We start from the raw sequence: 21,025 nt of genomic DNA on the forward strand, positions 1-21,025 counted from the left end.
AATTAGTTCCAGATATATTCTGTGTACGATATCAGAAAAAGTAACAATAAATAAACTAAAACTTACACCAATGCAATGCAGGCAACCAGCTGCTAACACAAGAATTTGCTTTTCTTCAGAAGTTGCCCGACAGAGTAGAAGAAGTGAGCCGTGAGGAAATTCCTTAGTTGGACTTCAAAATACGAGTGTTAGTGCTGTGATTTCTAAACTTTTTGCTGTAGCTTGTTTGCCCTACTGCACAAGAGAAGGTCCTATACAAATGTAGATTGGATTTCTGCCCAGTATTAACTTGGATAAAGGTGATCATTCTTCGGAATAAGCTCATGTTATTAACAACAAAGGACATTAAAGAAAATATATGTTGAGTGGCCAATGCTAGCAAATAAATGTTTTAGAAACGCCTGGCGTATTACGCGGTCCATTAAGCTTAATGTGACGAACGAATATGTCCGTCAAAGTGGAGTAACCACTCCCAGACGGCAGTTGGCAGCACTAGCAGTGGAGGGTATATAAAGCGTGTCGGGGGGGAACGCGGGAAACAATGCAGTAGTTGTCGCAATGCGGAAACGGAGCGATTTATCTGACGTCCAAAAATGGCATCATCAGTGGCTTTCGTGCCAAGTTGCCAAGTATGTAAGCGTTTCCGATACGACTACGTTTGTAAACTATCTGTCCAAGGTGCGAGGGGGAGGGTGAGAAACTACAGTCCACGAAGCGCGAATACTCAGACTTCATTCATGCAGTAATCAAGGACGAAAGCACTTATTGACTTTACCCATAATTTCAAACATTTACGAAACATGCACTGACAACACCCACTACATTTACGTTGTCCATACAGAAAATTGACGCATCAGTCATTAGGTTTTAATTTATTACTTCTTTACTACTAATTGTGCCAACGGCGTTGCCACATTGGTAACACCGGTTCCCGTCAGATCACCGAAGTTAAGCGCTGGCTGGGCTAGCACTTGGCTGGGTGACCACCCTGTCTGCCGAGCGCTGTTGCTAGGCGGGATGCACTCAGCCCTTATGAAGCGAACTGAGGAGCTACTTGATTGGGAAATAGCGGCTCCGGTCTCGTAAACTGAAATACGGCCGGGAGAGCGGTGTGCTGACCACATGCCCCTCCATATCCGCATCCAGTAACGCCTGTGGGCTCAGGATGACATGGCGGCCGGTCGGTAGCGTTGGGCCTCTATGGCCTGTTCGGGCGGAGTTTAGTTTACTACTAACTGTATTCCCTACACATTTTTCAGTCAATATTCATTTACACCGTAGAATGAACGTGCAAAATTATGTCATTCTACGACACATAGTTCAGGAGACATAGCGTAATAAACAATGAGACGCGCGAAAAACTTCCACATCATGCATGACTTAAAGATTTATTACTTCTTTCGCAACACATTTCGGATGAAATATTCACATATAAAAACTAAACTCCGCCCGAACAGATCATGAAGGCCTAATGCTACCGACCGGCCGCCGTGTCGTCCTCTGCCAACAGGCGTCACTGGATGCTGGATGCGGATATGGAAGAGCATGTGGTCAGCACACCGCCCTCCCGGCCGTATGTCAGTTTACGAGACCGGAGCCGCTATTTCTCAATCAAGTAGCTCCTCAGATCTCTTCACAAGGGCTGAGTGTACCGCGCTTGCCAGCAACGCTCGGCCGACCGGGATGGACACCCATCCAAATGCTAGCCCAGCCCAACAGCGCTTAACTTCGGTGATCTGACGGGAATCGGTGTTACCACTGCGGCAGGGCCGTTGGCAGTATTCACATATACCTCTGAATATACCTGCAAAACCATATCATTGTGACTGCATGACGTCATAAACACTGAGCTGGGTAAAAACGAAACTGCAGAGCGAAATTCGCTGAAGATACAGGTGAAATATGTGGACAAATACGGTGAAATATATCAGATATACGTGAAATATGACATGTGCATACGCGGGTAAAGCCGGGTGGAAAGAACTTCTCCTAAATTCGTGCATCGATTTTAGCCAAACTTGACACATATATCGCTTATTGTCAGGAAAGAAATACTGTGGTGGTAAGAACCATCACCCTGCTGTGATGATAACATGGAGAGTATGAGACGCACAGGCAGAGAGGTGAAAGAGGAACTGCATTGAGAGAAGGGAGCGGTGGAGATGGACAAAATGGTTCAAATGGCTATGAGCACTATGGGACTTAACATCTTGACGTCATCATTCCCCTAGAACCTAGAACTACTTAAACCTAAGGACATCACACACATCCATGCCCGAGGCAGGATTCGAACCTGCGACCGTAGCAGTCGTGCGGTTCCGGACTGAAGCGTCTAGAACCGCTCGGTCACATCGGCCGGCCGGAGATGGACAGAGAGATGGGAAGGAGAAAATGGACAGGGTGCGAAAGAATAGATGAACAGAGTGGGGAGGAACAGATGGACAAACAGATGGAGAAATAGCAGCTGTATAGAGAGAGGAGCAACAGAAGATGGACAGAGAGTGGTGGTGGAGGAACTGGACAGAGAGAGGGAGGAGAAGGAGATGGACAGAGAGGACGACATGGACAGAGAGAGGGCGAAGTGAAAAATGCCGGGTAGTCAGCTCGTATATATGTAATATTGTTGTGACATGATGACAACGGTGAAAGAAAAAAGAAGGGTTGGAGTACAAAAAAACCATATCAAATAGCATGTTATTTATTATCCGTTAGTGCTGCTGATTATCGTTCATAACTCAAAATTCTAAATAACATGGCAGTGAATTAGTGCAAAACAAGATTTATCACACTGTGTAACAGTCAGCAACGCAGATGAATTTCCGCGCCAGAGACACTAGCACAGTTTGCTGTCCGCACAGTGAAATATTTCCATTTGTGCCTTCGCGGCCTGTCGATTCGTTATTCTTCCCAACTGTGACCTGATTAACACGTACACACACACACACACACACACACACACACACACACACACAGCAGTACAGCTCCACTATTACTGCAGCGTTGTACAATATTTACACCCGCGCTGGCCGGTCACACATAGCGCTATGCCACTGCGTATTGTCCCTGGGGCTTACCGTGTCGTCCACGCTCTGATTGCGCTCTGTAAATATTTGCTGCTGCCACGGCCCAATCTGTATTGGCGAAAAGGATTAAATGTGACTATCCTGCCCCCTCTGTCTCCCCCTGCCCCTGCCCACTTCCCCCCCCCCCCCCCCGCCCCCCAATCCCCCGGCCACTGCCGCCGTATGTTTGCATAACGCCTCGATATTTACCGTGTGCCACGGACACGGGACGGGAATGCATGCATGTATTAAAAGTAAGAGCCGAAGTGGTCACTGATTAGTAATCTCGTTAGCGTCTAACAATCTCGCACGTTTTTCTGAGAGCTTGTGACGTCACAGGCATTCCCATTGTCTACATAACGCAGTGTCCAGCTCCACAGCGAAATATAGAAGGCAAAATTGGAGGGTTGTAGGCATGGTAGTAGAAAACAGACATGTAGGTACACCCCGCACAAAATAACGTGGCCCTCTGCATAGGAAAGACGCATACCTCCTGCCGTGAGCATAGGGCGCCTCCATTCTACACTCCTGGAAATTGAAATAAGAACACCGTGGATTCATTGTCCCAGGAAGGGGAAACTTTATTGACACATTCCTGGGGTCAGATACATCACATGATCACACTGACAGAACCACAGGCACATAGACACAGGCAACAGAGCATGCACAATGTCGGCACTAGTACAGTGTACATCCACCTTTCGCAGCAATGCAGGCTGCTATTCTCCCATGGAGACGATCGTAGAGATGCTGGATGTAGTCCTGTGGAACGGCTTGCCATGCCATTTCCACCTGGCGCCTCAGTTGGACCAGCGTTCGTGCTGGACGTGCAGACCGCGTGAGACGACGCTTCATCCAGTCCCAAACATGCTCAATGGGGGACAGATCCGGAGATCTTGCTGGCCAGGGTAGTTGACTTACACCTTCTAGAGCACGTTGGGTGGCACGGGATACATTCGGACGTACATTGTCCTGTTGGAACAGCAAGTTCCCTTGCCGGTCTAGGAGTGGTAGAACGATGGGTTCGATGACGGTTTGGATGTACCGTGCACTATTCAGTGTCCCCTCGACGATCACCAGTGGTGTACGGCCAGTGTAGGAGATCGCTCCCCACACCATGATGCCGGGTGTCGGGCCTGTGTGCCTCGGTCGTATGCAGTCCCGATTGTGGCGCTCACCTGCACGGCGCCAAACACGCATACGACCATCATTGGCACCAACGCAGAAGCGACTCTCATCGCTGAAGACGACACGTCTCCATTCGTCCCTCCATTCACGCCTGTCGCGACACCACTGGAGGCGGGGTGCACGATGTTGGGGCGTGAGCGGAAGACGGCCTAACGGTGTGCGGGACCGTAGCCCAGCTTCATGGAGACGGTTGCGAATGGTCCTCGCCGATACCCCAGGAGCAACAGTGTCCCTAATTTGCTGGGAAGTGGCGGTGCGGTCCCCTACGGCACTGCGTAGGATCCTACGGTCTTGGCGTGCATCCGTGCGTCGCTGCGGTCCGGTCCCAGGTCGACGGGCACGTGCACCTTCCGCCGACCACTGGCGACAACATCGATGTACTGTGGAGACCCTACGCCCCACGTGTTGAGCAATTCGGCGGTACGTCCACCCGGCCTCCCGCATGCCCCCTATACGCCCTTGCTCAAAGTCCGTCAGCTGCACATACGGTTCACGTCCACGCTGTCGCGGCATGCTACCAGTGTTAAAGACTGCGATGGAGCTCCGTATGCCACGGCAAACTGGCTGACACTGACGGCGGCGGTGCACAAATGCTGCGCAGCTAGCGCCATTCGACGGCCAACACCGCGGTTCCTGGTGTGTCCGCTGTGCCGTGCGTGTGATCATTGCTTGTACAGCCCTCTCGCAGTGTCCGGAGCAAGTATGGTGGGTCTGACACACCGGTGTCAATGTGTTCTTTTTTCCATTTCCAGGAGTGTATGTTCCAAATAATCGCGTAATGACTGCCTTCGTTAACTGTCGCCTGCCAACCTACGCAGTATGAACGTTATCCTTGCGACATCTATCGATCACACAGCACAGCATCGCAGTTCTACAAACACTGCAGGAAACGTTCTTCGTAACTGGGCACGTTACAGCAATTGCTAGCTTTTCTAGTTGCTCAGTAAAGAGAATAGAGGAAAAGGGGTTAATACAAGCACTACTCAGGGCATCATTGCTTAACGAAAGACACCAAAAAAAGATGAATTTATAGGCAGGTAATATTATTGTCAGGGGACTGAGACATAATTTCCATGAAACAAGTGTTCTTCATTTTACATTGTCAGTATCGTAGCGAGTGACTTTTTTTTCCCCTCGGCCACATTATTTACCCGCTTTTCTTTTGTGAGATTTCCTTTGTGTGCGGACGAATTTGTTTTGCTGTGGCTGAGCATTTGTTTTAGTACTCTAGTGGGAAACTGTTGGCTTTGAACGTGTATACTTGTGGAATTACAGATCGTGCTGACATAATCAATTAATACTGGGTACTTATAAATGAGGCGTAGCTACTCACGGAGACGCAGTTTGGACTGTAATTGTCGTATGACAGCGAAACAAGCTGGCCGGTGTGGCCGAGTGGTTCTAGGCGCTTCAGTCTGGAACCGCGCGATCGCTACGGTCGGAGGTTCGAATCCTGCCTCGGGCATGGATGTGTGTGATGTCCTTAGGTTAGTTAGGTTTAAGTAGTTCTACGTTCTAGGGGAGTGATGACCTCAGATGTTAAGTCCCAAAGTGCTCAGAGCCATTTTGAACAGCGACACATGGTAAATATGCAGTCAAAACAATTAGTTCCAAATGTGACCACCGAGAGCACATCTGGCGCTGAACACTGTTTATATGACGCTGTGACACCTATGCTGTTAACTTGATAAGTCATAACGTGAGTGAAGAGGATGGCTATCGAGAAGAGAGACTGTGCACTATTAGTGAAACTATTTTATTTGAGCTGCAATTACAGTGCTGTGTTGAGAGAGCATAAAAAAATGGTTCAAATGGCTCTGAGCACTATGGGACTTAACATCTGTGGTCATCAGTCCCCTAGAACTTAGAACTACTTAAACCTAACTAACCTAAGGACATCACACACATCCATGCCCGAGGCAGGACTCGAACCTGCGACCGTAGCAGTCACGCGGATCCGGACTGAGCGCCTAGAACCGCTAGACCACCGCGGCCGGCGAGAGAGCATCGCTGACGGAAATGTCTGAGGACAGGTCCATGACTTTAAATGGTTTGAAAAAGATGATAACGAAATTCGAGTGCAGGGGTGAACTGGGCGGGGCATCTAAAAGAGGAAGGCGTCCTGTGTCGGCGGAAGTTATTGACGAGGTTGCTGTTGCTGTAACTGACCGTGCAACATGTGCTCCTCGTAGTGCCTAGTGCTCGTGCAGTGTAACGAGAATTGTCGACCCCGTGGTCAACAGTACGGAAAGTTTTGCGGTCTATCCCCCGTCGGAGGTTCGAGTCCTCCCTTGGGCATGGGTGTGTGTTTTGTCCATAGCCTAAGTTAGTTTAAGTTGGATTAAGTAGTGTGTAAGCTTAGGAACCCATGACCTATGGAGTTGGTCCCATAAGATCTCACCACAAATTTACAATTTTTTTGCGGTCTGTTTTAACTACTACCCATAGAAGATCCAGACGTCGCAGCAACTGAAACCTAGTGATCCGCAGCAGATTTCTGAATTAACTCTTCAGTTTCTGTCACGGGTCGAGTTTGATGACAAGTGGCCGGGGAATGTACTATGGAATGAAGAGGCACATTTTACACTACAGGGTGCAGTTGATACTGAGAACTGCGGAATTTGGAGTACTGCTAAGATACGTGTTGTGCAGGAAGAGACACTTCGCTCGCCGTATGTGCCTGTATTGTTTGGATTCACAAGCACCTCTATTCTCAGTCCGTTATTCTTTGAAGAGAATACACCCATAGGATCTGTCAGGGTGCACCGTGACGTCTGCACGTTATCTACGGAGCGACTCACTATTGCCAGCGATAATAACTCTGAAAGTATGATAGGAAATGAAAAGTTTGTGGGACAGAAGTTTCCTGGGGCAACGGGAGCCATAATATGACGTTGGGTTTCTCGTTGCTAGGTGGGATCGCTTCAGAGATACGAAGGTCAACTTTTTTTTTCAAATGGGAAGCTATAGTGGGGTACTTATTTTGTAATAGCGGCTACCGAGACGAATCCAATGATGTGTAGCAGTAAGGTCTTTGAAGATCAACGGCCGGCCGGAGTGGCCGAGCGGTTCTAGGCGCTACAGTCTGGAGCCGCGCGACAGCTACGGTCGCAGGTTCGAATCTTGCCTCGGGCATGGATGTGTGTGATGTCCTTAGGTTAGTTAGGTTTAAATAGTTCTAAGTTCTAGGGGACTGATGACCTCAGAAGTTAAGTCCCATAGTGCTCAGAGCCATTTGAACCATTTTTGAAGATAAACGAAGGTGACAAAGCAACGAAGGTGACAAGGAATGTGCTTAGATAAGTGCTGATGTGATAAGGAATTCCACTTAATCCGTGATTGCAGCACTGCAATGATACCAATGGTCACCACTTCTGTAAATGGAAGTTCATGCCGCCGGTCTGGCCAGCTATCTCCAGACCAGCTCGCTGTTCTAAGTCCATCACCGCGGACATACAAGGAAACCCTTGGGTATGAGGTCGCAAGTTCAATCTTTAATAAGGCACATTTGAAATTGTTGTGTTAAAAATTACGACAGGAAAAATGTTAGCTGTTAACGACTCGCGATGTGCATCAGGTTTACAGAAAATATCTCGGAGGTGCGAAGATCAAACTTCTATGGAATTTATGCATTACACTTCACAAACTGGACATCGTAGACATTTAAGAAGAGTTGAAAACAAACCATTAACTTGGACCATGAACACTAGACGCCTTCCTGCGAAATGACAGTGGCGCTGGTTACGGTGCGATTTTTGATGGCGAGATTGTGGTCGTCTTTTCGTCTGGAAGGCAATGACGATAGTGATGACGGATGAGCTGACGAAGTTCGTGCTCAGTCTGAAGACATTGTGACACATAAAATGGCAAAAACGCAGCTGGAAAAGATAATGGTTTACTGGGAAAGTGTGGAACCTCAGTGACTGATGAGTCCGCCTTCGAAATGAGTCCCGATGGCCAGCGAAAATGTATTCGGAGACGCTCTGGACAGCAGTGGGATATCAAGCTGAGCGTCACCCGTCATACGGCCTGACAACCAGAGTTAAGGTCTAGGGTGCCGTTTCCTCTCGCAGCAGGACGCTTTTGGGTCGTCACCCGCGGCATCCTCACACCACAGCGGTGCGTGGACGAATTCTACGCTCTGTTTTATTGCACTTCATGGCAACCCTATCTCGGCTTACATTTCAGCAAGATAATTCCCGTCCGCTCACGGCGAGAGTTTATACTGAGAGCCTTCAGCTCGCCAAAACCTACCTTGGCCAGCAAAGTCGCCGGATATCTCTCCAACTGAGAACGTTTGAAGCACTATGGGCAGGGCCCTGCAACCATCTCGGGATTTTGATGACCTAACTCACCCGTTGGACAGAATTTGCCACGATATGCCTCATGAGGACGTCCAAAAAATCTATAAATCAGTGCCAAGCCGACGGTATCCCTCATGAGGACATCCAACAAGTCTATAAATCAGTGCCAAGCCGACGGTATCCCTCATGAGGACATCCAACAAATCTATAAATCAGTGCCAAGCCGACGGTATCCCTCTTGAGGCATCCAACAAATCTATAAATCAGTGCCAAGCCGAATAACTGCTTGCATAAGGGCCAGAGGTAGACCGACGCGTTATTGAGTGGCTGGATTTGTGAAGCTCTTTCTCCTTCTTACTCCTGAATAAATCATCCTAATTTTTTTCGAAATAATTTTCGACATATACCGATTTCCGTCCCATTGGGATAATTTCTTCGTGGCACGTCCCTTTTTTTTTTTTTTTGTCTTAGAGTGTATATCGTTTGTGTCTATCTCGTTTAACCCACGTGATTTTAATTTTTTTCTGAATTTCCGGATTGTCCGGGACCTAGTCCGACCTATTCCGACATGAATTCATGCCGCTGTACCGAAAGTTTTTCACGGAAGTCCTCAATAGAAACTACCGAGGGATGTGGTGCAGTACATTGAAACACTGAGTTCACATTCAGCAAGATGTGAGTTCAATATTCCATTCCGACTTGGAGGTACCGCGATTTCGCAAAATTCGCAGAAGACATACGCTTGCATGTTTCCCATGTAAAGGACACGACCAGTTCCCTTTCCCATACTTAGCTCGTACTCAGGCGTTAATCTCTGCTCTTCCGTTCTTCTCTGATAGCTAATGGGCGTTCTACGAGACTGGAAAACAAACGAGTATCACTACAGTAGCAGGGAGCCGGACGGTGTGACCGAGCGGTTCTAGGCGCTTCCGTCTGGAACCGCACGACCGCTACGCTCGCAGGTTCGAATCCTGCCTCGGGCATGGATGTGTGTGATGTCCTTAGGTTAGTTCGGTTTAAGTAGTTCTAAGTTCTAGGAGACTGAAGACCTCAGAAGTTAAGTCCCATAGTGCTCAGAGTCATTTGAACCATTATTTTTACAGTAGCAGGGAGCTGTAAACTGTTTCTCACCACAGGAAGAGAACTGATACGCCCGAAAACAACAACAAAAGATTTATTACATGTTAAGCTACGAGAGGAGTACATCTACATCTACGTGATTACTCTGCTATTGGCAATAAAGTGTGCCTGGCAGAGGGTTCAATGAAACACCTTCAAGCTGTCTCTCTACCGTTCCACTCTCGAAACGCGCGCGGGAAAAACGAGCATCAAGCTTTATCCATCCAGAACATTACATTCGCTTCGAAATTTATCAGTTCATATGTTAATTATGTAAGTACCCTCTGCCATTCTGAACGCAATGACACAATACAAAAGCAGTACTCGACATTCAGTGCCGCGTTAACATATTTTTTTCATTTGTTTTCACACATCACAAATTTCCCAACAGAGTGCATTGAATACGCATTGACTTATTGACACGCCCGCTGTTAAATTTTTTAGTATTTGCTTCCATTCTCCACGCGTGTGAAATGTGCTGTTTTATTACTCGTTACTTATCAACTGGGAACTATACATGCACGTAATCAGCGATTGATTTTCGTCACCAGTGTCAGTCAGACCTGTAATTGCCCACCTACTGGCCTTCACAACCGTCCAAACGAGAAGTTTTCGTGCTTTATAAACTGATATGCGTCTACAAGAAGAAGAGGTAAACCACTGCTAAAATTACGGAGGTTGTTGTGGGGTATTTTCTGAATTCTTTGGTGTACGGGAAGGGTGGTCTGTGGTGGCTCGATTTGCATTTCTGGCACAACTTTCAAATGCAGAAAGGTCTTGATCGCACAACTCTTTATGAACCGTTACGCGTTTCAAAATTTCGTCATCACGCTGAACTTGTGGAGTGAAGTGTACAAAAAAGTTAATCATAGAAAATATGTACATAAGTATGCATCTAGGTATTCCAGTATACAAAAATTTCAGTTTCAATCGTACTCATAAAAATCAAACTTTAGTACAAAGCTCACGATAGACTGAATAGAACACAAATCTCATCTCATGTAGGCAAATCTGACAGTGCCATTGTCTATTCGAATAGAACCAGTACCAAACTGAGTGTGGTGATTAATCTAACAAAGAGGTAAAAGAAGGCCAGTAGGTGGCGCTAGCATTAACCATAGAAAACAAATCAAAGAGTAACTTCACAAACTGCTATGCAAGCGATTAAGTTCATGTCAGCACCTCGTGAACAACTTGACAAAATACATTCATGCTACTTTTATGGAAGAAGAATTCAAATACTAACAGTATGAAAAGTGCGTCGTTAGGTACCAAAAAATATTAGGTAAATAATTCTGTTATGTCATTAATTACATGTAGTATGATAATAAATGAAATTTCTGTAGCCTACATTAGAGTGCTTAGATGCGTTACTTATGTATGTATTTGCTATTATTAATTTTCTTGTACACTTCATTCCACAGCGTCAGTCTGATGATGAAATTTTGAAACGAGTAACGCTTAATAAAGAACTGTGCGATCAAGACCTTTCTATATTACAAGGTTGTGTCAAATCTGAATGGTCACCTGCCTCTACCATGGATGTATTTCTCCATGAAGTACTGCTAATTGCATATCATTTGACTTCTTATCTCCGGGTATCTTCGTATCTGTACTGTATTCAAAGTAATTGCAGCACAGTGCAAACATCAATGGTATTACCTAACCACGATATTATTGCACTTGCCCTCCTGTGGCCGCCACAGCAAACAGGCGATGAGGTTATAGTAAACAAATACGGTGGTGTCTACAGGAAACGCGCCGTACTGTGAATGGTTTCAGGGCAGTTGTGACGAATGGTACAGTGTATGCTCGTGAAATATTACCGTCAAAACTCACGATACGCCTATCGACGCGTCTCACTTTCAGGTGCAGCAGTCATGTTGTCGACAAATGTGCACTGAACGTCTTGTTTGCAAAAAAATTAGTCCCATTCACTCACGGTCCCTGCTGTTTACAACAGTAATGCCCACTTTACTCATCCTCTCAAGCTTCCCTTAAATATTGCTCGGTTCTGTCTCGTGTTTGTTTATCCGGCAGTGTTAGTTGCACGTTTACAATTATAGTAATATGGGAGGCTTTAATGGTGAAGGGTCGCTGCACGATGATCCGGCTGCTGTGTAAGCACGGTTAACGGGAGATACATTATACACTGAAACGCCAAAGAAACTGGTATAGACATGCGTATTCTAATACAGAGACATGTAAACAGGCAAAATACTGCGCTGCCATCGGCAACGCCTATATAAGATAACAAGTGTCTGGCGCAGTTGTTAGATCGGATACTGCTGCTATAATGGCAGGTTATCGAGGTTTAAGTGAGTTTGAACGGAGTGTTATAGTGGGCGCCGAGCGAATGGACGTGTACGGGTATGGAGACAACCTCATGAATCCATGACCCTGCATGTCAGCAGTGGACTGTTCAAGCTGATGGAGGCTTTCTAATGGTGTGGGGCGTGTGCAGTTGGAGTAATATGGGACTCCTGATACGTCTAGATACGACTCTGACAGGTGACACGTAGGTAAGCGCCCTGTCTGATCACCTGCATACATTTATGCCCATTGCAAATTTCGACTGATTTGGGCAATTCCAGCAGGGCAATACGACACCCCACCCGTTCAGAATTGCTACACACTGGCTCCAGGAACACTCTCCTGAGCTCAAACACTTCTGCTGGCCACCAAACTCCCCAGACATGAATATTATTGAGCATTATTGAGACAGCAAAGGACTTGGAAGAGCAGTTGAACGGAATGGACAGTGTCTTGAAAGGAGGATATAAGATGAACATCAACAAAAGCAAAACGAGGATAATGGAATGTAGCCGAATTAAGTCGGGTGATGTTGAGGATATTAGATTAGGAAATGAGACACTTAAAGTAGTAAAGGAGTTTTCCTATTTGGGGAGCAAAATAACTGATGATGGTCGAAGTAGAGAGGATATAAAATGTAGACTGGCAATGGCAAGGAAAGCGTTTCTGAAGAAGAGAAATTTGTTAACATCGAGTATAGATTTAAGTGTCAGGAAGTCATTCCTGAAAGTATTTGTATGGAGTGTAGCCATGTATGGAAGCGAAACATGGACGATAAATAGTTTGGACAAGAAGAGAATAGAAGCTTTCGAAATGTGGTGCTACAGAAGAATGCTGAAGATTAGTTGGGTAGATCACGTAACTAATGAGGAAGTATTGAATAGGATTGGGGAGAAGAGAAGTTTGTGGCACAACTTGACCAGAAGAAGGGATCGGTTGGTAGGACATGTTCTGAGGCATCAAGGGATCACCAATTTAGTATTGGAGGGCAGCATGGAGGGTAAAAATCGTAGGGGGAGACCAAGAGATGAATACACTAAGCAGATTCAGAAGGATGTAGGATGCAGTAGGTACTAGGAGATGAAGAAGCTTGCACACGATAGAATAGCATGGAGAGCTGCATCAAACCAGTCTCAGGACTGAAGACCACAACAACAACACAACTGGGATGCAGTAAATAAAGCAGGCAAAAAGGAATACAAACGTCTCAAAAATGAGATCGACAGGAAGTGCAAAATGGCTTAGCAGGGATGGCTAGAGGAAAAATGTAAGGATGTAGAGGCTTATCTCACTAGGGGTAAGATACATACTGCCAACAGGAAAATTAAAGAGACCTTTGGAGAAAAGAGAACCTCTTGTATGAATATCAAGAGCTCAGATGGAAACCCAGTTCTAAGCAAAGAAGGGAAAGCAGAAAGGTGGAAAGAGTATATAGAGGGTCTATAGAAGGGCGATGTACTTGAGGACAGTATTATGGAAATGTAAGAGGATGCAGATGACAATGAAATGGGAGAACGATACTGCATAAAGAGTTTGACAGAGCACTGAAAGACCTGAGTCGAAACAAGGCCCCGCGAGTAGACAACATTCCATTAGAACTACTGACGGCCTTGGGAGAGCCAGTCATGACAAAACACTACCATCTGGTGAGCAAGATGTATGAGACAGGCGAAATACCCTCACACTTCAAGAAGAATATAATAATTCCAATCCCAAAGAAAGCAGGTGTTGACAGATGTGAAAATTACCAAACTATCAGTGTCATAAGTCACAGCTGCAAAATACTAACGCGAATTCTTTACAGACGAATGGAAAAACTGGTAAAAGCCGAACTCGGGGAAGACCAGTTCGGATTCCGTAGATATGTTGGAACACGTGAGGCAATACTGACCCTACGACTTATCATAGAAGAAAGATTAAGGAAAGGCAAACCTACGTTTCTAGCATTTGTAGACTTAGAGAAAGCTTTTGACAATGTTGACTGGAATACTCTCTTTCAAATTCTAAAGGTGGCAGGGATAAAATACAGGGTGCGAAAGGCTATTTACAATTTGTACACAAAGCAGATGGCAGTTATAAGAGTCGAGGGACATGAAAGGGAAGCAGTGGTTGTGAAGGGAGTAAGACAGGGTTGTAGCCTCTCCCCGATGTTATTCAACCTGTGTATTGAGCAAGCAGTAAAGGAAACAAAAGAAAAATTCGGAAGAGGTATTAAAATCCACGGAGAAGAAATAAAAACTTTGAGGTTCGCCGATGACATTGTAATTCTGTCAGAGACAGCAAAGGACTTGGAAGAGCAGTTGAACGGAATGGATGGTGTCTTGAAGGGAGGATATAAGATGAACATCAACAAAAGTAAAACGAGGATAATGGAATGTAGTCGAATTAAGTCGGGTGATGCTGAGGGTATTAGATTAGGAAATGAGACACTTAAAGTAGTAAAGGAGTTTTGCTATTTGGGGAGCAAAATAACTGATGATGGACGAAGTAGAGAGCATATAAAATGTAGACTGGCAATGGCAAGGAAAGCGTTTCTGAAGAAGAGAAATTTGTTAACATCGAGTATAGATTTAAGTGTCAGGAAGTCATTTCTGAAAGTATTTGTATGGAGTGTAGCCATGTATGGAAGTGAAACGTGGACGATAATGTGTTTGGATAAGAAGAGAATAGAAACTTTCGAAATGTGGTGCTACAGTAGAATGCTGAATATTAGATGGGTAGATCACATAACTAATGAGGAGGTATTGAATAGAACTAGGGAGAAGAGGAGTTTGTGGCACAAGTTGACCAGAAGAAGGAATCGGTTGGTAGGACATGTTCTGGGGCATCAAGGGATCACCAATTTAGCATTGGAGGGCAGCGTGGAGGGTAAAAATAGTAGAGGGAGAGAAAGAGATGAATAGAGTAAGCAGATTCAGAAGGATGTAGGTCGCAGTAAGTACTTGGAGATGAAGAAGCTAGCACAGGATAGAGTAGCTTGGAGAGCTGCATCAAACCAGTCTCAGGACTGATGACCATAACAACAGCAATTGGGATGCATTGCAACTTGCTGTTCAGAAGAGATCCGCACCCTCTCGTACTGTTACAGATTTGTGGAGAGCCCTGCAGGATTCAAGGTATCAGTTCCCTCGAGCAGTACTTTAGACATTAGTCGAGTCCATGGCGCGTCGTACTGCGGCACTTCTACATCTACATCTACATACATACTCAGCAATCTACCATACGGTGCGTGGTGGAGGGTAACTCGTACCACAACTAGCATCTTCTCTCCTGTTCCACTCCCAAACAGAACGAGGGAAAAATGACTGCCTATATGCCTCTGTACGAGCCCCAATCTCTCTTATCTTATCTTTGTGGTATTTCCGCGAAATGTAAGTTGGCGGCAGTAAAATTGTACTGCAGTCAGCCTCAAATGCTGGTTCTCTAATTTCCTCAGTGGCCATTGACGAAAAGATAGCCTCCTTACCTCTGGAGACTCCCACCCGATTTCCTGAAGCATTTCCGTAACACTCGCGTCATGAACAAACCTACCAGTAACAAATCTAGCAGCCCGCCCCTGAATTGCTTCTGTGTCCCTCAATCCGACCTGATAGGGATCCCAAAAGCTCGAGCAGCACTCAAGTGTTTTATAAGCGGTCTCCTTTACAGATGAACCACATCTTCCCAAAATTCTACCAATGAACCGAAGACGACTATCCGCCTTCCCCACAACTGCCTTTACATGCTTTACATGGAGTATTCTGCGTACTCGCGGGGCCCTTCACGAAATTAGGCAGGTGTACAAGTTTCTTTGGCTCTTCAGCGTATGACACGTATTATACTTGCTAGGCGAACGGAGAATGCGGTTAATCGTCAAACGGTTGCCGCGCTGCTACTGTGGGAGCAGGAAGCCGGCAGCCACACTGCTGCTGCCGGTTGCCGGTGGCGGCAAACTGAGCCAGGTAGCGGGCTGGCCGCTTCGAGGCATCTGGCGGCATCTGGCGGCATCTGTCTTTGTAGTCCTCGCTGCTCGTGCGTTGTTTCCTATAAAATTATACTTGTTCAGACAGTTCTAACGTAATGTGTGGACCGCCGTCCCGCTGACGACAGCTTTCAAGGCAATACTCTGCAGCCTATCCGCACATTCTGAAAGAACAGCGAAAAATGCATCATCCCACTACAAGGGAAACACTCGGAGAAGATGACGTTCAACAGTTTTATGCACCAACACTAATTAAAATGAAGAAGAAAGAAAAGCAGACCGAGATGAACTTGTGTTAATTAGTCCGTAGGCAGTTTTGACGACGATGAAGTAGTGAGGCCGATTACGACACAGCTCATTCCTGAAATGAAAAAGCTTAGAAAAGTATGCTATTCCTAACCCATCCGTTGCATGCCATTCAGCGGATGACCAGCCGGCGTTATACCTTGTAGTCCCTCACTAAGGCTTTGCAACGGACATTTTCACGTTCCTGCTCTTTCAGACCACTCCTAAACCTCGTCAGTCGAATCATTCAGTTTCTAAATTAAAAATTTAAAACCATTGTTAAATGTCGTTTTGAATTACACTACTGGCCATTAAAATCGCTACACCAAGAAGAAATGCAGATGATATACGGGTATATACACTCCTGGAAATGGAAAAAAGAACACATTGACACTGGTGTGTCAGACCCACCATACTTGCTCCGGACACTGCGAGAGGGCTGTACAAGCAATGATCACACGCACGGCACAGCGGACACACCAGGAACCGCGGTGTTGGCCGTCGAATGGCGTTAGCTGCGCAGCATTTGTGCACCGCTGCCGTCAGTGTCAGCCAGTTTGCCGTGGCATACGGAGCTCCATTGCAGTCTTTAACACTGGTAGCATGCCGCGACAGCGTGGACGTGAACCGTATGTGCAGTTGACGGACTTTGAGCGAGGGCGTATAGTGGGCATGCGGGAGGCCGGTTGGACGTACCGCCGAATTGCTCAACACGTGGGGCGTGAGGTCTCCACAGTACATCGATGTTGTCGCCAGTGGTCGGCGGAAGGTGCACGTGCCCGTCGACCTGGGACCGGACCGCAGCGACGCACGGATGCACGCCAAGACCGTAGGATCCTACGCAGTGCCGTAGGGGACCGCACCGTCACTTCCCAGCAAATTAGGGACACTGTTGCTCCTGGGGTATCGGCGAGGACCATTCGCAACCGTCTCCATGAAGCTGGGCTACGGTCCCGCACACCATTAGGCCGTCTTCCGCTCACGCCCCAACATCGTGCAGCCCGCATCCAGTGGTGTCGCGACAGGCGTGAATGGAGGGACGAATGGAGACGTGTCGTCTTCAGCGATGAGAGTTGCTTCTGCATTGGTGCCAATGATGGTCGTATGCGTGTTTGGCGCCGTGCAGGTGAGCGCCACAATCAGGACTGCATACGACCGAGGCACACAGGGCCAACACCCGGCATCATGGTGTGGGGAGCGATCTCCTACACTGGCCGTACACCACTGGTGATCGTCGAGGGGACACTGAATAGTGCACGGTACATCCAAACCGTCATCGAACCCATCGTTCTACCATTCCTAGACCGGCAAGGGAACTTGCTGTTCCAACAGGACAATGCACGTCCGCATGTATCCCGTGCCACCCAACGTGCTCTAGAAGGTGTAAGTCAACTACCCTGGCCAGCAAGATCTCCGGATCTGTCCCCCATTGAGCATGTTTGGGACTGGATGAAGCGTCGTCTCACGCGGTCTGCACGTCCAGCACGAACGCTGGTCCAACTGAGGCGCCAGGTGGAAATGGCATGGCAAGCCGTTCCACAGGACTACATCCAGCAACTGTACGATCGTCTCCATGGGAGAATAGCAGCCTGCATTGCTGCGAAAGGTGGATATACACTGTACTAGTGCCGACATTGTGCATGCTCTGTTGCCTGTGTCTATGTGGCTGTGGTTCTGTCAGTGTGATCATGTGATGTATCTGACCCCAGGAATGTGTCAATAAAGTTTCCCCTTCCTGGGACAATGAATTCACGGTGTTCTTATTTCAATTTCCAGGAGTGTATTATACTAGAACTGACATGTGACTACATTTTCACGCAATTTGGGTGCATAGATCCTGAAAAAAGCAGTACCCAGAACAAGAACCTCTGGCCGTAATAACGGCCTTGATACACCTGGGCATTGAGTCAAACAAAGCTTGTATGGCGTGTATAGGTACAGCTGCCCATGCAGCTTCAACACGATACCACAGTTCATCAAAAGTAGTGACTGGCGTATTGTGACAAACCAGTTGCTCGGCCACCATTGACCAGACATTTTCAATTGGTGAGAGATCTGGAGAATGTGCTAGCCAGGACAGCAGTCGAACATTTTGTGTATCCAGCAAGGCCCGTACAAGATCTGCAACATGCGGTCGTGCATTATCCTGCTGAAATGTAGGGTTTCACAGGGATCTAATGAAGGGTAGAGCCACGAGTGGTAACACATCTGAAATTTAACGTTCACTGTTCAAAGTACCGTCAATGCGAACAAGAGGTGAACGAAACGTGTAACTAATGGCACCCCATACCATCACGCCGGGTGTTACGACAGTATGGCTTCCAATGTGCGTTCACCGTGATGTAGTCAAACACGGATGCGACCATCTTGATGCTGTAAACAGCACCTGGATTCATCCGAAAAATGACGTTTTGCCATTCGTGCACCCAGGTTCGTCGATGAGTACACCATCGTAGGCGCTCCTGTCTGTGATGCAGCGTCAAGGGCAACCGCAGCCATGGTCTCTGAGCTGATAGTCCATGCTGCTGCAAACGTTGTCGAACTGTTCGTGCAGCTGGTTGTTGTGGCTACGAACGCTTTCTCGGCGTAATAATTGGTAATATTCTTCTCGGGTATGTAGCCTGATCATAACGTCTTCATGACACAATATTTCCGCGGTCCAACTGGCCGCCATCTTCAGGTGAGAGTGCTGGCGAATATGAGGTCTTTTATAAAGTTCTACATGACTGTGAGAAATTGATCAGCCGTTTTTTGTTCAGCAGTCAAGGTGTATCAGAGATTTGTGACACAATTACGTACACATACTACAGCCGCTCGTCCACTGTTTAGCACTGCCTGCCCTCAGCTGACTGGTGAACGCACGTCTGTTTCTCAGTCCTCAGGCAAAGCTGACACCGCAGTTAGTTCTCGGCAGAAGTCTGTTAGTACCAAACGTTGCAGTGCTTTGATGGAAGGAGTCATGGAATCGTTTGTTTATCATCATCATCATCATCATCATCATTTAAGACTGATTATGCCTTTCAGCGTTCAGTCTGGAGCATAGCCCCCTTATAAAATTCCTCCATGATCCCCTATTCAGTGCTAACATTGGTGCCTCTTCTGATGTTAAACCTATTACTTCAAAATCATTCTTAACCGAATCCAGGTACCTTCTCCTTGGTCTGCCCCGACTCCTCCTACCCTCTACTGCTGAACCCATGAGTCTCTTGGATAACCTTGCTTCTCCTGTGCGTGTAGCATGAACCCACCATCTAAGCCTGTTCGCCGTGACTGATATATCTATAGAGTTCATTCCCACTTTTTCTTTGATTTCCTCATTGTGGACACCCTCGCCGGCCGGAGTGGCCGCGCGGTTAAAGGCGCTATAGTCTGGAACCGCACGACGTCTACGGTCGCAGGTTCGAATCCTGCCTCGGGCATGGATGTGTGTGATGTCCTTAGGTTAGTTAGGTTTAAGTAGTTCTAAGTTCTAGGGGACTTATGACCACAGCAGTTGAGTCCCATAGTGCTCAGAGCCATTTTCTTGTGGACATCCTCCTGCCATTGTTCCCATCTACTAGAACCTCCAATCATCCTAGCTACTTTCATATCCGTAACCTCAATCTTGTTGATAAGGTAACCTGAATCCACCCAGCTTTCGCTCCCATACAACAAAGTTGGTCGAAAGATTGAACGGTGCACAGATAACTTAGTCTTGGTACTGACTTCCTTCTTGTAGAAGAGAGTAGATCGTAGCTGAGCGCTCACTGCATTAGCTTTGCTACACCTCGCTTCCAGTTCTTTCACTATGTTGCAATCCTGTGAGAATATGTATCCTAAGTACTTGAAACCGTCCACCTGTTCTACCTTTGTTCCTCCTATTTGGCACTCAATCAGTTTATATTTTTTTCCCACTGACATTACTTTCGTTTTGGAGATGCTAATCTTCATACCATAGTCCTTACATTTCTGATCTAGCTCTGAAATATTACTTTGCAAACATTCAATCGAATCTGCCATCACAACTAAGTCATCTGCATATGCAAGACTGCTTATTTTGTGTTGACATATCTTAATCTCACCCAGCCAGTCTATTGTTTTCAACATATGATCCATAAATAATATGAACAACAGTGGAGACAGGTTGCAGCCTTGTCTTACCCCTGAAACTACTCTGAACCATGAACTCAATTTACCGTCAACTCTAACTGCTGCCTGACTATCCATGTAAAGACCTTTAATTGCTTGCAAAAGTTTGCCTCCTATTCCATAATCTTGTAGAACAGACAATAACTTCCTCCTAGGAAACCGGTCATATGCCTTTTCTAGATCTATAAAGCATAGATACAATTCCCTGTTCCACTCATAACACTTCTCCATTATTTTCCGTAAGCTAAAGATCTGGTCCTGACAACCTCTAAGAGGCCTAAACCCACACTGATTTTCATCCAATTGGTCCTCAACTAATACTCGCACTTTCCTTTCAACAATACCTGAGAAGATTTTACCCACAACGCTGATTAAAGAGATACCTCTGTAGTTGTTACAATCTTTTCTGTTTCCATGTTTAAAGATTGGTGTGATTACTGCTTTTGTCCAGTCTGATGGAACCTGCCCCTACTCCCAGGCCATTTCAATTATCCTGTGTAGCCATTTATGACCTGTCATTCCACTGCATTTGATGAGTTCTGACTTAATTTCATCCACCCCAGCTGCTTTATGGCACTGCACTCTATTGACCATTTTCTCCACTTCCTCAAATGTGATCCTATTTCCATCATCATTCTTATCCCATTCTACCTCGAAATCTGAAA

The 21,025-nt window shown here is 46.4% G+C and overlaps 1 pseudogene; it reads right to left on the reverse strand.

Moving 5' to 3' along the window:
* Positions 1-1,658: 1,658 nt before the first annotated feature.
* On the reverse strand, positions 1,659-1,777 carry LOC126110016 (5S ribosomal RNA; annotated as a pseudogene).
* Between the last annotated feature and the right edge of the window lie 19,248 nt (positions 1,778-21,025).

The sequence above is a fragment of the Schistocerca cancellata genome, chromosome 12 (assembly GCF_023864275.1).
Source record: "Schistocerca cancellata isolate TAMUIC-IGC-003103 chromosome 12, iqSchCanc2.1, whole genome shotgun sequence".
Lineage (NCBI taxonomy): Eukaryota > Metazoa > Arthropoda > Insecta > Orthoptera > Acrididae > Schistocerca > Schistocerca cancellata.